Source organism: Rutidosis leptorrhynchoides, chromosome 11, assembly GCF_046630445.1.
Source record: "Rutidosis leptorrhynchoides isolate AG116_Rl617_1_P2 chromosome 11, CSIRO_AGI_Rlap_v1, whole genome shotgun sequence".
Lineage (NCBI taxonomy): Eukaryota > Viridiplantae > Streptophyta > Magnoliopsida > Asterales > Asteraceae > Rutidosis > Rutidosis leptorrhynchoides.
The window spans coordinates 322,360,164-322,378,139 of record NC_092343.1 but is presented as its reverse complement, the minus strand read 5'-3'; positions in this window follow the sequence as shown (position 1 = coordinate 322,378,139).

The window sequence follows — 17,976 nt, the reverse complement described above, 5'->3', positions numbered from 1 at the left end:
AGCTTATTGACCTCGGTTCTGGGACGGTACTTCTCGTTCATCAAGTGCTTGAATGCTGACCACGGTAGTGCGTAAGCATCATCTTGTCCCACTTGCTCTAGATAGGTATTCCACCATGTTAACGCAGTACCTGTGAAGGTATGCGTAGCGTACTTCACTTTTTCCTCTTCAGTACACTTACTTATGGCAAACACTGATTTGACCTTCTCGGTCCACCGTTTCAATCCGATCGGTCCTTCAGTTCCATCAAATTCCAAAGGTTTGCAGGCAGTGAATTCTTTGTAGGTGCATCCTACACGATTTCCTGTACTGCTAGATCCAAGGTTATTGTTGGTATGTAGCGCAGCCTGTACTGCGGCTATGTTTGCAGCAAGAAAGGTACAAAATTCCTCTTCGCTCATATTCATGGTTTGTCGAGTAGTCGGTGCCATTTCCTTCAAATAGTCAAATGAAACAAGTTAATCATACAGAATATTAAGAGTAGTCAATAGTATCTCGTAGCATAATATGAACTCATTTATAAAAGCTTTTTCTTCATATTAGCGTTTTATAAGTTTGAATTCGGATAGTACCTACCCATTAAGTTCATACTTAGTAGCTAATATACAATTCAACTACTACAATTCTATATGAAAAACTGATTATAATAATATTTCGCGTTCAAACTTTTACACAATATTTTACAAACTTACAATACCGCTTATTTTACATATAGCATGAAATATAGCACACAATAACTTTGATACAAGATAGTTGTGAAGATAATTCTAGCTAGTACATAAGTCGTTTAGTAAAGGCAATAAAGACACGTAATTCATACGTCCAGAAACAAGTCATGCATTCTGGTTTTACTAGGACTACTTCCCATCCTTGGTCTTGTGGAACATAACCGTTATGGCCGTTGATAAGACAGCGTGTTGTAACGTCGTCAAAGGGACGAGGGTTACGTAATATCCAACAGTCCCTTAACAATCTAAAAACCTCATTTCTTACCCCAATTACCGACTCCGTCACTTGTGGGAACGTTTTATTTAATAGTTGTAGCCCGATGTTCTTGTTCTCACTTTGGTGAGAAGCGAACATTACTAAGCCGTAAGCATAACATGATTCTTTATGTTGCATGTTAGCCGCTTTTTCTAAATCATGAAGTTCTATATTCGAATATATTGAGTCAAAATAATTTCTTAACCCGTTGCGTAAAATAGCATTTGGGTTCCCCGCAATATATGCGTCAAAGTAAACACATCGTAACTTATGGATTTCCCAATGTGATATCCCCCATCTTTCGAACGAAAGCCTTTTATAAACCAAGGAATTCTTGGAACGTTCTTCGAATGTCTTACAAACTGATCTCGCCTTAAATAGTTGTGCCGAGGAATTCTGACCGACTCTAGACAAGATTTCATCAATCATGTCTCCGGGTAGGTCTCTTAAAATATTGGGTTGTCTATCTATTTTGTGTTTTTATACTGTAAAATAGACAAGAGTTAGATTCATAAAAAAAAAAAAAATACTTATTAATGCAAGCAATTTTTACATATATCATAAAGCATAAGCACACTATATTACATATATTGCACCACACGAATACAACTATCTTATTCTGACTCGCTCATTTCTTCTTCTTCGGTTTTGGTTCGTTTTGCCAAGTTTCTAGGGATATATGATGTTCCCCTAATACGAGCTGTCGTTTTCCACAACGGTTTAGAAAAACCCGGTGGTTTAGAGGTTCCCGGGTCATTGTAACAACTTAAGGGCTTCGGGGGTTGACGATACATATAAAGTTCATCGGGGTTGGAATTAGATTTCTCAATTTTTATGCCCTTTCCCTTATTATTTTCTTTTGCCTTTTTAAATTCAGTTGGGGTAATTTCTATAACATCATCGGAATTCTCGTCGGAATCCGATTCATCGGAGAATTGGTAATCCTCCCAATATTTTGCTTCCTTGGCGGAAACACCATTGACCATAATTAACCTTGGTTGGTTGGTTGAGGATTTTCTTTTACTTAACCGTTTTATTATTTCCCCCACCGGTTCTATTTCCTCCTCCGGTTCCTCCTCTTCCGGTTCTGATTCTTCTTCCGGTTCTGATTCTTCTTCCGGTTCTTCTTCGGGAACTTGTGAATCAGTCCACGAATCATTCCAATTTACATTTAACTATTCATTATTATTAGGTGAGTCAATGAGACTTGTTCTAGAGGTAGACATCTATCACATAATATCAAACAAATTAAGAGATTAATATATCACATAATATTCACATGTTAAAAATATATAGTTTCCAACAAAATTTGTTGAGCAATCATTTTTCAAGTAAATACGGTCGAAGTTCAGACTCACTAATGCATCCTAACAAACTCGATAAGACACACTAATGCAAAATTCTGGTTCTCTAAGACCAACGCTCGGATACCAACTGAAATGTCCCGTTCTTATTGATTAAAAACGTTCCATATTAATTGATTTCGTTGCGAGGTTTTGACCTCTATATGAGACGTTTTTCAAAGACTGCATTCATTTTTAAAACAAACCATAACTTTTATTTCATAAATAAAGGTTTAAAAAGCTTTACGTAGATTATCAAATAATGATAATCTAAAATATCCTGTTTACACACGACCATTACATAATGGTTTACAATACAAATATGTTACATCGAAATCAGTTTCTTGAATGCAGTTTTTACACAATATCATACAAACATGGACTCCAAATCTTGTCCTTATTTTAGTATGCAACAGCGGAAGCTCTTAGTATTCACCTGAGAATAAACATGCTTTAAACGTCAACAAAAATGTTGGTGAGTTATAGGTTTAACCTATATATATCAAATCGTAATAATAGACCACAAGATTTCATATTTCAATACACATCCCATACATAGAGATAAAAATTCATTCATATGGTGAACACCTGGTAACCGACATTAACAAGATGCATATATAAGAATATCCCCATCATTCCGGGACACCCTTCAGATATGATATAAATTTCGAATTACTAAAGCATCCGGTACTTTGGATGGGGTTTGTTAGGCCCAATAGATCTATCTTTAGGATTCGCGTCAATTAGGGTATCTGTTCCTTAATTCTTAGATTACCAGACTTAATAAAAAAGGGCATATTCGATTTCGATAATTCAACCATATAATGTAGTTTCGATTACTTGTATCTATTTCGTAAAACATTTATAAAAATTGCGCATGTATTCTCAGCCCAAAAATATATATTGCAAAAGCATTTAAAAAGGGAGCAAATGAAATTCACTTTCACAGATTTTTACTTCGTCGGGAAGTAAGACTTAGCCACTGGTTGATTCACGAACCTATAACAATATATACATATATATCAAAGTATGTTCAAAATATATTTACAACACTTTTAATATATTTTGATGTTTTAAGTTTATTAAGTCAGCTGTCCTCGTTAGTAACCTACAACTAGTTGTCCACAGTTAGATGTACAGAAATAAATCGATAAATATTATCTTGAATCAATCCACGACCCAGTGTATACGTATCTCAGTATTGATCACAACTCAAACTATATATATTTTGGAATCAACCTCAACCCTGTATAGCTAACTCCAACATTTACATATAGAGTGTCTATGGTTGTTCCGAAATATATATAGATGTGTCGACATGATAGGTCGAAACATTGTATACGTGTCTATGGTATCTCAAGATTACATAATATACAATACAAGTTGATTAAGTTATGGTTGGAATAGATTTGTTACTAATTTTCACGTAGCTAAAATGAGAAAAATTATCCAATCTTGTTTTACCCATAACTTCTTCATTTTAAATCCGTTTTGAGTGAATCAAATTGCTATGGTTTCATATTGAACTCTATTTTATGAATCTAAATAGAAAAAGTATAGGTTTATATTCGGAAAAATAAGTTACAAGTCGTTTTTGTAAAGGTAGTCATTTCAGTCGAAAGAACGACGTCTAGATGACCATTTTAGAAAACATACTTCCACTTTGAGTTTAACCATGATTTTTGGATATAGTTTCATGTTCATAATAAAAATCATTTTTCCATAATAACAACTTTTAAATCAAAGTTTATCATAGTTTTTAATTAACTAACCCAAAACAGCCCGCGGTGTTACTACGACGGCGTAAATCCGATTTTACGGTGTTTTTCGTGTTTCCAGGTTTTAAATCATTAAGTTAGAATATCATATAGATATAAAACATGTGTTTAGTTGATTTTAAAAGTCAAGTTAGAAGGATTAACTTTTATTTGCGAACAAGTTTAGAATTAACTAAACTATGTTCTAGTGATTACAAGTTTAAACCTTCGAATAAGATAGCTTTATATGTATGAATCGAATGATGTTATGAAGATCATTACTACCTCAAGTTCCTTGGATAAACCTACTGGAAAAGAGAAAAATGGATCTAGCTTCAAGGGATCCTTGGATGGATTGAAGTTCTTGAAGCAGAATCATGACACGAAAACAAGTTCAAGTAAGATCATCACTTGAAATAAGATTGTTATAGTTATAGAAATTGAACCAAAGTTTGAATATGATTATTACCTTGTATTAGAATGATACCCTACTGTAAGAAACAAAGATTTCTTAAGGTTGGATGATCACCTTACAAGATTGGAATTGAGCTAGCAAACTTGAAAGTATTCTTGATTTTATGAAACTAGAACTTGTAGAATTTATGAAGAACACTTAGAACTTGAAGATAGAACTTGAGAGAGATCAATTAGATGAAGAAAATTGAAGAATAAAAGTGTTTGTAGGTGTTTTTGGTCATTGGTGTATGGATTAGATATAAAGGATATGTAATTTTGTTTTCATGTAAATAAGTCATGAATGATTACTCATATTTTTGTAATTTTATGAGATATTTCATGCTAGTTGCCAAATGATGGTTCCCACATGTGTTAGGTGACTCAAATGGGCTGCTAAGAGCTGATCATTGGAGTGTATATACCAATAGTACATACATCTAAAAGCTGTGTATTGTACGAGTACGAATACGGGTGCATACGAGTAGAATTGTTGATGAAACTGAACGAGGATGTAATTGTAAGCATTTTTGTTAAGTAGAAGTATTTTAATAAGTGTCTTGAAGTCTTTCAAAAGTGTATGAATACATATTAAAACACTACATGTATATACATTTTAACTGAGTCGTTAAGTCATCGTTAGTCGTTACATGTAAATGTTGTTTTGAAACCTTTAGGTTAACGATCCTGTTGAATGTTGTTAACCCATTGTTTATTATAACAAATGAGATTTTAAATTATTATATTATCATGATATTATGATATATAATATATCTTAGTATGATATATATACAGTTAAATGTTGTTACAACGATAATCGTTACATATATGTCTCGTTTCGAAATCATTAAGTTAGTAGTCTTATTTTTACATATGTATTTCATTGTTAATACACTTAATAATATATTTACTTATCATTTAACATAATTAACCAAGTGTATCAATATCTTAATATGATTCATATGTACCTAGTAAGACGTTGTTATAACGATAATCGTTATATATATCGTTTTCGAGTTTCTTAAATTAATAGTCTCATTTTTATGTATATAACTCATTGTTAAAATACCTAATGAGATACATACTTATAATAAAATCATGTTAACTATATATATAACCATATATATGTCATCGTATAGTTTTTACAAGTTTTAACGTTCGTGAATCACCGGTCAACTTGGGTGGTCAATTGTCTATATGAAACCTATTTCAATTAATCAAGTCTTAACAAGTTTGATTGCTTAACATGTTAGAAACACTTAATCATGTAAATAACAATTTCATTTAATATATATATAAACATGGAAAAGTTCGGGTCACTACATACATGTTCTTACAACATGTAAATATTAGTTACCAAACTATTAGGGAAGATATGAAAAGTAGTACAACTCAACGTAGAATATATTTTAAGTACTTGTGTCTATGGCGTAAAACACAAATTGCATGTATTCTCATCCCAAAATATTTTTAGAGTTTGAAAATGGGACTATATACTCACAGTAGTAAAAGCATATTAATAATAAGTTTTCAGCTTATTAAAAATATGGTCGTCGTCCTTGGATTCACGAACCTATAACAATAATAATGATTCAGATAATAATACGACATGTGAATAAAATAAAACAAGTTCATATAATACTTATATATTAATTTTTAACATTTTAATGTTAGTAGTCCTTTGTTAGTAGTCCAAAATAGTCCGAAATGTCCAACAGTCCAATAATCGGTATATATATAATCTTAGAATTACCCCACGACGTATTGTATACGTATTGTCTTTGCATCAACCCAGAGATGTATTGTATACATATTGTCTTAGAATTAACTAAGACGTATTGTGTACGTATTGTCTTAGGATTTATCAAAACATATTGTATACTTATTGTGTTGTGACGTACCAAGAATATTATTATACATATATACAATAACAGAATTAACCAAGATTATAATATTTTGTTATACTACTGATAACATGTCCAAATATATATAAGATATAGAAAAAGTTAACAAGGATATGGTTAATATAGTTTTTATAATATAAATTTCGTCCATACAACGTTAATTTTAGCAGATTTTGTTTTACTCGCCAAATATTCATTAAAATTCCGTTTAAAGTGAATAAAATTGATATGGATTCCTTAAGAAGTAAATTTTACAAAACCAATTCTAAAAGTTCATCCCAAGTAGTAATTTTTAGAGCTTTACCCTCTTTTTGTGTCGGTGGACAGATTTGGAAAAATCCCGGCATCCACCCAATTTATGATTTTTGATAAAATACTTCCACTTTGTCTAAAATCATGAAAAAAATACTGGAAGTCTTATTTACATATATTAACATATTTCCAAAGTCTTAGCCTCGAACTCAAAGTCTAAGATAGGTTTTTAATTCCCAACCCAAAACAGCCCGCTTTTTACCGAATGGAGATTAAACGATATATGTTAAGTTTCAAGGTGTTCTTCATATGTACAAGTTATAAGTTCTTATATTAACTTAATATAACATCATAATACATATAAATAAGTGTTATTAGAGTTAAGTTATAAAGATTAGATTAGTTCTTCAAACAAGTTTAGAATCAACTAAATTATGTTCTAGTTTATAAACTCTTATATAGATAGCTATAAACATATGAACTGAACAAGAGTTAGAGTTTTTACCTCAAGTTTAGAATGTAAAGTTGCTGGAAAGAAGTAGTAGAACAAAACTTGAGAGAGTTCTTGCAAGTGTGTGCGAAAATTGGAAGTAAAATTTGGAAAATGAATGTGTAAAAATGAGTTAGAAATGGTGCTTATTTATAGGCTTGAAAATTTGGCTTTTAGTGAAAATATATAGTATAAGTTAAAATGTATTAAGTCATGGATGACATTATAAATTGATTAGGTCATGGATGACATATTACACAAATAATTTCAGATTTATATTGGTATATACCAATAGTAAATACTTCTAGAAGCTGTGTATAATATGGGTAAAAATACCGTATGAATGCGAGTAGAATTCTTGAGAAAATTGAACGAAAATACGAGTATAGCTATCCTTTATATGTATTGGTATATTATAAAGTGTATTCAATACTTGTAAGGATGTATTTACATTCGAAATACATTATATGTAAATACATTTTAACATAAGTTAATTACGTCGTTTAAATAGTAACATATATATTGTTCAAAAACTCTTTAAATTAGTAGTATGAAAATATACATATAACACTTTGTTAATATACTTAATGAAATATTTAATTATCATATTTTCAAGTTAAATATATATAAATCCATATATATACACAATAATTAAACAATTAAATCAAGTTATGAGGTTCGTGAATCGTCGAAATAAAAGGGTGACTAAAAGCTTGTGTAAAACTCTTTCCGGAGGTTCAAGACTTATTAAAATTCATTGCTTATCAAGTCGGAATTATTAAATCATGTAAATAGTATAATCAAGTAGTCGGAAAAATCCGGGTCGTTACAGTACCTACCCGTTAAAGAAATTTCATCCCGAAATTTGATCGAGATCGTTATGACTGACAATAAGTATGTTTTCATGACGAATACGAGTTGAAAATTAGAGTTTTATCATTAGTGAGTAATATGAATAAAACACTTCGATTATGTAAAGTGTATGAGTGAAGCTATCGCAAAATAGTGAAATGAGGAAAGTAAAGATTCGTCTTAACTTTTGACGTCGTCACGGTTGATTTCCGGATTAAAGAAAATCTTTGTAATCTTAATAAGATTTGATTCTTCAGTAATTAAGGAAATTAGAATTTTCTTCGATTAGATGCGTAATCTGTCTCGATTGCTATGTCTGATATTTCACTATAAATTAACACCCCCTTCGTTTCCTTATTTCCACATCTCTCATCTTCTATACTTTCTTCCATAATTCATACTTCCAAAACATTCATCAATATGCTCCATCCAGTTCTAATTCTTGATATATTCTTGACTATCACATCTGTCATTTTTCTTTTTCATCTACCACCAAAAGAATATGTTTACTTCTACTATACTCTTGGTTTTATAGTGTTTTTAGTTCTCCCGTGTCTTTTCTCTGCAATACATATTGATATACACGGTTTGTAATTTATGTATTGTCGTCGGGCCTTATATCTTTCCTTATTTTTCGGAGTCCCTGCTCCTGTTTTTCCATAATCATTGACATCTACGGTTAATGGTCTTTTCTGTTTGCTGCGATTTATACCCCCTTTTCTATTTCGGAGCTTCATGCTTTTGTTTTCTTTTCGCAAGTAATGGTCCAGAATTCGTAGGTATGGAGTTTCGAATTATCATAATATAAAAAGTAGAAAGGAAAGGTAGTAGCACGATTTGATTTATCAAATTACCAGAATATTCGGAAAAGACCGAATCATCAAGAAAATATTTTCTTGATATTTTTTAGAGGTTAAATAGAATGCAAGAGTCGTGTAACATGGCACATGATGACGTTATGATCTGTGAATCATCACATTCCATTTAGAAACTCAGCATGACTTACTGTAATATAATCACGTTGATCAAGTGTCATTATATTATGCTAACTCATGCTTCAGTTCCCAACACCACTTCAAAAACATTCATATTTTAAACTCGAAGGTTTCAGAATTTAGAAACTAAAACAGTTCCCTTTATGACGTAATGCAGATAGCGCGAAGAGATAAATAATTTCGGATAAGAATAGTTATGAAAATATCTTCAGAGATATCGAGGATATTTATAATGAAAGATACGATGATATCTTAGAATTTCTAATATCGAAGGTGTAGTGACCCGAACTTTTCCATGTTTATATATATTAATTGAGATTGATATTTACATGACTAAATGTTTCCAACGTGTTAAGCAATCAAACTTGTTAAGAATTGATTAAATGAAATAAGTTTCATATAGACAATTGATCACCCAAGTTGACCGGCGATTCACGAACGTTACAAAATTGTAAAAACTACATGTTGTGGTATATATAGACATATATATGGTTGACATGAGATTATGATGAGTAAGTATCTCACTAAGTATATTAACAACGTGTGATATACATAAGAAATGAGATTACTAAGTTAAGAAACTCGAAATGATATATATAACGATTATCGTTATGATAACGTCTACTAAATATATATGCATCATATTAAGATATTGATACACTATATTTAAATATATCATTAAGTGTGTTAACAATGAACTACATATGTAAAAACAAGACTACTAAATCAAGAATTAAGAAACGAGACTTATATGTAACGATTATCGTTGTAACGATATTTTAATGTATATATCATATTAAGAGATATTCATACATCATAATATCATGATAATATAATAATTTAACATCTCATTTGATATAATAAACATTGGGTTAACAACATTAATTGAGATCGTTAACTTAAAGGTTTCAAAACAACACTTACATGTAACGACTAACGAAGACTTAACGACTCCATTAGAATGTATATACATGTTGTGTTTTGATATGTATTCTTACACTTTTGAAAGACTTCAAGACGCATATCAAAGTACTTTTACTTAACAAAAATGCTTACAATTACATCCTCGTTCAGTTTCATCAACAATTCTACTCTTATGCACCCGTATTCGTACTCGTACAATACACAGCTTTTAGATGTATGTACTATTGGTGTATACACTCCAATGATCAGCTCTTAGCAGCCCATGTGAGTCACCTAACACATGTGGGAACCATCATTTGGCAACTATCATGAAATATCTCATAAAATTACAAAAATATTAGTAATCATTCATGTCTTATTTACATGAAAATAAAATTACATATCCTTTATATCTAATCCATATACCAACGACCAAAAACACCTACAAAAACTTTAATTCTTAAATTTTCTTCATCTAATTGATCTCTCTCAAGTTCCATCTTCAAGTTCTAAGTGTTCTTCATAAATTCCATAAGTATAGTTTCATAAAAATCAAGAATACTTCCAAGTTTGCAAGTCTACTTCCAAGCTTTCTAATCTATTCCAAGTAATCATCTAAGATCAAGGAACCTTTGTTATTTACAGTAGGTTATCTTTCTAATTCAAGGTAATATTCATATTCAAACTTTGATTCAATTTCTACAACTATAACAATCTTACTTGAACTGTTTTCGTGTCATGATTCTGCTTCAAGAACTTTCAAGCCATCCAAGGATTCTTTGAAGCTAGATCAATTTTTCTCATTTCTAGTAGTTTTATCCAGAAAACTTGAGGTAGTAATGATGTTCATAACATCATTCGATTCATACATATAAAGCTATCTTATTCGAAGGTTTAAACTTGTAATCACTAGAACATAGTTTAGTTAATTCTAAACTTGTTCGCAAACAAAAGTTAATCCTTCTAACTTGACTTTTAAAATCAACTAAACACATGTTCTATATCTATATGATATGCTAACTTAATGATTTAAAACCTGAAAACAAGATGAACACCATAAAATCGGATATACGCCGTCGTAGTGAAACCGGGGGCTGTTTTGGTTTGGATAATTAAAAACTATGATAAACTTTGATTTAAAGGTTGTTCTTCTGGAAAAATGATTTTTCATATGAACATGAAACTATATCCAAAAATCTTGGTTAAACTCAAAGTGAAAGTATGTTTTTCAAAATAAGATGTCGTTCTTTCGACGGAAATGACTACCTCTTTAGTAATTGACATGTAACTTAAATTTCCGACTATAAACCTATATTTTTTCTGTTTTGATTCTTAAATTAGAGTTCAATATGAAACCATAGCAATTTTATTCACTCAAAACGGATTTAAAATGAAGAAGTTATGGGTAAAACAAGATTGGATATTTTTGATGTTTTTAGCTACGGGAAATGTTTAAGAAATCTATACAAATCATATCCTAGCTAACTTATATTGTATTATACATGTATTCTAATATATTATGTAATATTGGGATACCATAGATACGTATGCAAATGTTTTGACATATCATATCGCCCTATGTATATATATTATTTGGAACAACCATAGACACTCTATATGCAGTAATATTGAAGTTAGCTATACAGGGTTGAGGTTGATTCCAAAAATATATATACTTTGAGTTGTGATTTAGCCTGAGATGTGTATACACTGGGTCGTGGATTGATTCAAGATAATATATATCGATTTATTTCTGTACATCTAACTGTAGACAACTAGTTGTAGGTTACTAACGAGGACAGCTGACTTAATACACTCAAATCTTTAAAACATAATAAAAATGGTTGTAATTATATTTTGATCATACTTTGATATATATATGTACATATTTGTATAGGTTCGTGAATCGATCCGTGGCCAAGTCTTATTTTCGAGGAAGGAAATATCTGTGAAAGTGAGTTATAGTCCCACTTTTAAAATCTAATATTTTTGGGATGAGAATACATGCAGGTTTTATAAATGATTTACAAAATAGACACAAGTACGTGAAACTACATTCTATGGTTGAATTATCGAAATCGAATATGCCCTTTTTATTAAGTCTGGTAATCTAAGAATTAGGGAACAGACACCCTAATTGACGCGAATCCTAAAGATAGATCTATTGGGCCTAAAAAACCCCATCCAAAGTACCGGATGCTTTAGTACTTCGAAATTTATATCATATCCGAAGGGTGTCCCGGAATGATGGGGATATTCTTATATATGCATCTTGTTAATGTCGGTTACCAGGTGTTCACCATATGAATGATTTTTATCTCTATGTATGGGATGTGTATTGAAATATGAAATCTTGTGGTCTATTGTTACGATTTGATATATATAGGTTAAACCTATAACTCACCAACATTTTTGTTGACGTTTAAAGCATGTTTATTCTCAGGTGAATACTAAGAGCTTCCGCTGTTGCATACTAAAATAAGGACAAGATTTGGAGTCCATGTTTGTATGATATTGTGTAAAAACTGCATTCAAGAAACATATGTCGATGTAATATATTTCTATTGTAAACCATTATGTAATGGTTATGTGTAAACAGTATATTTTAGATTATCATTATTTGATAATCTACGTAATGTTTTTAAAACCTTTATTGATAAAATAAAGGTTATGGTTGTTTTAAAAATGAATGCAGTCTTTGAAAAACGTCTCATATAGAGGTCAAAACCTCGCAACGAAATCAATTAATATGGAACGTTTATAATCAATATGAACGGGACATTTCAGTTGGCATCAGAGCTGGTATAACGCCGTCCATGTGTGGCGGGTTAGTCGTAAAGGAGGTTCTCACAGTGTTACCTGTGACGAAGCATTGGCTCTTACTCCTTGCGATCCCTTACGAGGGTTGGCAATTGCCGAGAGGCAGGCCCTAAAATCAGTATCTGAGGTACACTCAATGGTCACCAGGCGGTTAGCTGGGAAGGCACTGGGTGGGACGTGTGGTGTCCCCAACTGTATTTCAGTTGGTATCCGAGTGTTGGTCTTAGAGAACCAGAAAATTTGCATTAGTGTGTCTTATCGAGTTTGTTAGGATGCATTAGTGAGTCTGGACTTCGACCGTGTTTTCTTTAAAAATGATTGCTTAACATTTTTGTTGGAAACTATATATTATTAACATGTAAATATTATGTGATATATTAATCTCTTAACATGTTTGATATTGTGTGATAGATGTCTACCTCTAGCACAAATCCCATTGACTTACCTAATAATAACGAAGAGTCGAATATATATTGGCAAGATTCACAAGTTCCTGAAGAACTGGAAGAAGAGGAAACGGAACCGAAAGAAGAAGAACCAGAAGAAGAGGAACCAGAAGAAGAGGAACCGAAAGAAGAAGAGGTTCCGGAGGGGGGAATAGTAGGAACCACAGAAAACCGGTCAAATAAAAGAAAATCCTCAACCAATGGACCAAAGTTAATAATGGTCAATGGTGTTTCTGCTAAGGAAGCAAAATATTGGGAAAATTACCAATTTTCCGATGAATCGGATCCTGATGAGGATTCCGATGATGTTATAGAAATTACCCCGACCCAATTTAATGAGGCAAAAGAAAATAATAAGGGAAAAAGCATCAAAATAGAGAAATCTGATTCCGACCCCGATGAACTTTATATGTACCGTCAACACCCGTATTTTCAATATCATGACAATAACCCGGGAACCTCTAAACCACCAGATTTTTCTAAACCAATGTGGAAAACGACGACTCGTGTTAGAGGAACATCATATATCCCTAGAAGATTAGGAAAAAGAACCAAGTTCGAAGAAGAAGAAACCAGTGATTCAGATTAGAGGGGTGTGAGCATGTTGTGTAATAAATGTATTGTAGTGTGCTTGTACTTTTATGTTCTATGTAAAAATTGCTTGTATTGTTTGTTATTACGAATCTAATCCTTGTCTATTTTACAGTATAAAAACAAAATGGACGTTAAGGGTAGACAACCGAATATTTTAGAAGACCTACCAGAGGATATGATTGAGGAAATCTTGTCTAGAGTCGGTCAGAACTCATCAGCACATTTAGTTATGGCAAAATTAACTTGTCAAACATTTGAAAGACTTTTCAGAAATGCCTTAGTTTATAAAAGGCTTTCCTTTGATAGGTGGGGTATATCACATTGGGGAGACTTTAAGTTACGCCGTGTTTTCTTTAAAGCGTTAAATGCGGGGAACCCAAATGCAATTTTACGCTACGGGTTAAGAACCTATTTTGGCTCAACATATCCCAAACATAGGATTTTGTGAATTAGAAAGAGCTTCTAACATGCAACATAAAGAAGCATGTTATGCTTACGGGTTAGTGATGTTCGCTTCTTACCAAAGTGAGAAAAAGAACATCGGATTGCAGCTTTTAAATAAAACTTTCCCACAAGCGACGGATTCAGTAGTTGGGGTGAGAAACAAGGTTTTTAGATTATTACGGGGCTGTTGGACATTACGAAACCCTCGTCCTTTTGACGACATTACAACATGCTGCCTAGCCAATGGTCATAACGGTTATTTTCCACAAGACTAAGGATGGGAAGTCGTCTTAGTAAAACCAGAATGCATGACTTGTTTCTGGACTTATGAATTACGTGTCTTTATTTCCTTTGCTGAACAACTTGCGTATTAACTAGATTTATCTTCAAAACTGTCCTGTATCATAGTGTACTATATTTCATGTTATATGTAATATAGTGAAGTTGTAAGTTTGAAGAATATTTGTATGTGATATATTATTATAATCAGTTTTTCATATGGAATTGTAGTAGTTGAATTGTATATTAGCTACTAAGTACGAACTTAACGGGTAGGTAGTACCCGAATTTAAACTTATAAAACGCTAATATGAAGAAAAAGCTTTTATAAATGAGTTCATATTATGCTACGAGATACTATTGACTACTCTTAATATTCTGTATGAATAACTTGTTTCATTTGACTATTTTGAAGGAAATGGCACCGACTACTCGACACACCTTGAATATGAGCAAAGAGGAATTTCGTGCCTTTCTTGCTTTAAACATAGCCGCAGTACAGGCCGCGCTACATACCAACAATAACTCTGAATCTAACAATACACCTAACGACGCAAGAAATCATGTAGGATGCTCCTACAAGGAATTCACTGCCTGCAAACCTTCAGAATTTGATGGGACCGAAGGACCAATCGGATTGAAACGGTGGACCGAGAAAGTTGAATCGGTGTTTTCCATAAGTAAGTGTGCTAAAGGAGACAAAGTGAAGTACGCTACGCATTCCTTCACAGGTATTGCGTTAACATGGTGGAATACCTATCTAGAGCAAGTGGGACAAGATGCTGCTTACTCGCTACCGTGGTCAGCATTCAAGCACTTGATGAACTAGAAGTACCGTCCCAGAATCGAGGTCATTAGCTCAAGTCAGAACTTAGAGGGTTACGAACACAGGGATTCGATATTACTTCGTATGAAAGACGATTCACAGAATTGTGCCTATTGTGTCCGAGAGCGTTCGAAGATGAGGAAGAGAAGATCGACGCGTTTGTGAAAGGGTTACCGGAGAGAATCCAAGAAGATATAAGTTCACACGAGCCTGCCTCCATACAAAAGGCATGTAGAATGGCTCACAAACTAGTGAACCAGATTGAGGGAAGAATTAAAGATCAGGCGGCCGAAGAGGCCAACGTGAAGCTAGTCAAAAGAAAGTGGGAGGAAAATGGTGATAAGAGTCACCAAAACTGTCATAACCCGTCCTTAACCATAAGAACGTGTTAGATAACGTATGATTTCATTGCGAGGTATTGACCTCTATATGCGACATTTTTAAAAAGGAAAACTGCATATATTATACATTACAAACCAAACCATTATTTTTGTTACAAGCTTTAGACAATAAAAAGATGATTATCGTTTAACGATAATCTTCGACTTACAAACTTTACAAATGATAATAACAACACGATTTCTAGCATATTTTACAACACACGTCCTCGGATATGCAGTTTTATTTTTGACACAAATATGAGTACGCATGATCCTGCTTAGATTCAACATAATGCAGCGGAAGCTTTAATTATCACCTGAGAATAAACATGTTTAAAAACGTCAACATAAAGTTGGTGAGATATAGGTTTAGTGCGCAGCAATATATATATATATAGACCACAAGATTTCGTATATAAACATTTCAATAAAAGTATTCTAAGTGGTTGAGCACTTGGTAACCATACTTAACAATTAATCACGTCGCATATTCCCTTTAATATGAAATCTTACTACACTGTACCAAGTGTAGTCACGAAACGAAGTACTGTGCAACCGTTGAATACTGGTCGTCCAGTCCGGTTGGGGTTGTCAGGCCCGATAGATCTATCAACAGGATTCGCGTTTACAATACCGCTGTAAATAGTAGTTACCAAGCTACAGGGAAGTATGCCAGTGGTACAACTCAACGTAGAATATATTTTTGATCACTTGTGTCCATAACGTAAATTATTTATAAAAACAGCGCATGTATTCTCAGCCCAAAAATATTTAGAGTTTAAAAGGGACTATATACTCACTCTTGTCTTGATGATATAAATAATTTGACTCGGTCTTCCGGTTGATATCACGAACCTATCCATATAATATATCAATATGTTTTCATTTTTAAATAAACGTTATAAATATATACTTGTTATACTTTTAATACTTTGAATAATTCCTTAGTCCGTAGTTAGCAGTCCGAGGTTAGCAATTCAATTTTAATGGTTCATTTTTAGATGTTTAATATACCCGCAATGAATAAATATAACCCCCAACGAAATAAATAAAACTCCCGTAAAACCCCATCATAAATGTATTGGTCGAGATTAATCTTGACCCATGGTACCGGTGTTGTCAAATGACGTGTTGCGTACATAAAGTACCGGTGTTGTCAAATGACGTGTTGCGTACAATCATGGAATCTTATGATTAATCTTCTCGTGTTGTTTACGTGTGATCCTGAACCATATAAAATTGAATTATAAGTACATATATATAAAATATCATGTTATCTTAGAAATATGTGATTTATATCATTTTTTTCCAATTGATCCCGTAGTTGAAATGATCTAGGATAACCAATTTTGTTTCGGTCATAGTTTCTTCGTTACAAATCCGTTTTCGTTGATTCAAATTGCCATCTTCTTGGATCGAGTTCTTCTTTAAGACTATGAACTGTAAATACCTTGGTTTGTATTCAAAATCATACGGCATAAGTGAAACATTAGTGAAACATATGAAGTTAAACATTTTTGTTACAACAAAATCATTTAATGACCATTTTTCTAAAAATACTTATACTTTGAAAAACCAAGTTTTACCTTGTTAAATTAGCATATACATAAGTTATATTACAGGTCTTGAAGTATTTTAAAAGTTAAGTTAGAAGGATCTATTTAGTTTGCAAACAAGTTTGAAAACATTCAAACTATGTTCTTGTTGTTAAACTTTTGTACCACAAAATAAGATAGCTATATATATATGAATTGAATAAGGTTATGAACATAGATTCTACCTCAAGTTCCTTGGATAAGTTTGCTGTAAAAGAGGAGTAAGAAGCTAGAATCAAAAGGGTACTAGAGGTGAATGAAAGATTGGAAGTAAGTTGGTGTTCTTGGAGGGTTTTCTTGAAGTGTTTTTGTATGGTTTTCTTATGGTGTTTTAGTATGGTTTTTGAAACTAGATCTTCTTGGAAACTTTGCTGAATTGATTAAGGGTTTTAAGGGTTGTGAAAGAGTGTGTGTTTAACTAAAAATGAGGTTAGAAAATGAACTAGAAATGGTGATACTTATAACCTAAAAAAAACATGTATCATGTAATACATGATAAGATTTTTAGTTTTGTAATTTTGTTAATTAGTCAAGTAATCATCCAAAAGTAATTACCTAGCTCTAAGGGCATGAATAATGGCTGGTTAGGTGGTGATTTTGATGTGTATTTACTATTAGTAAATACGTATAGAAGCTAGGTATGATACGAGTACAAATAC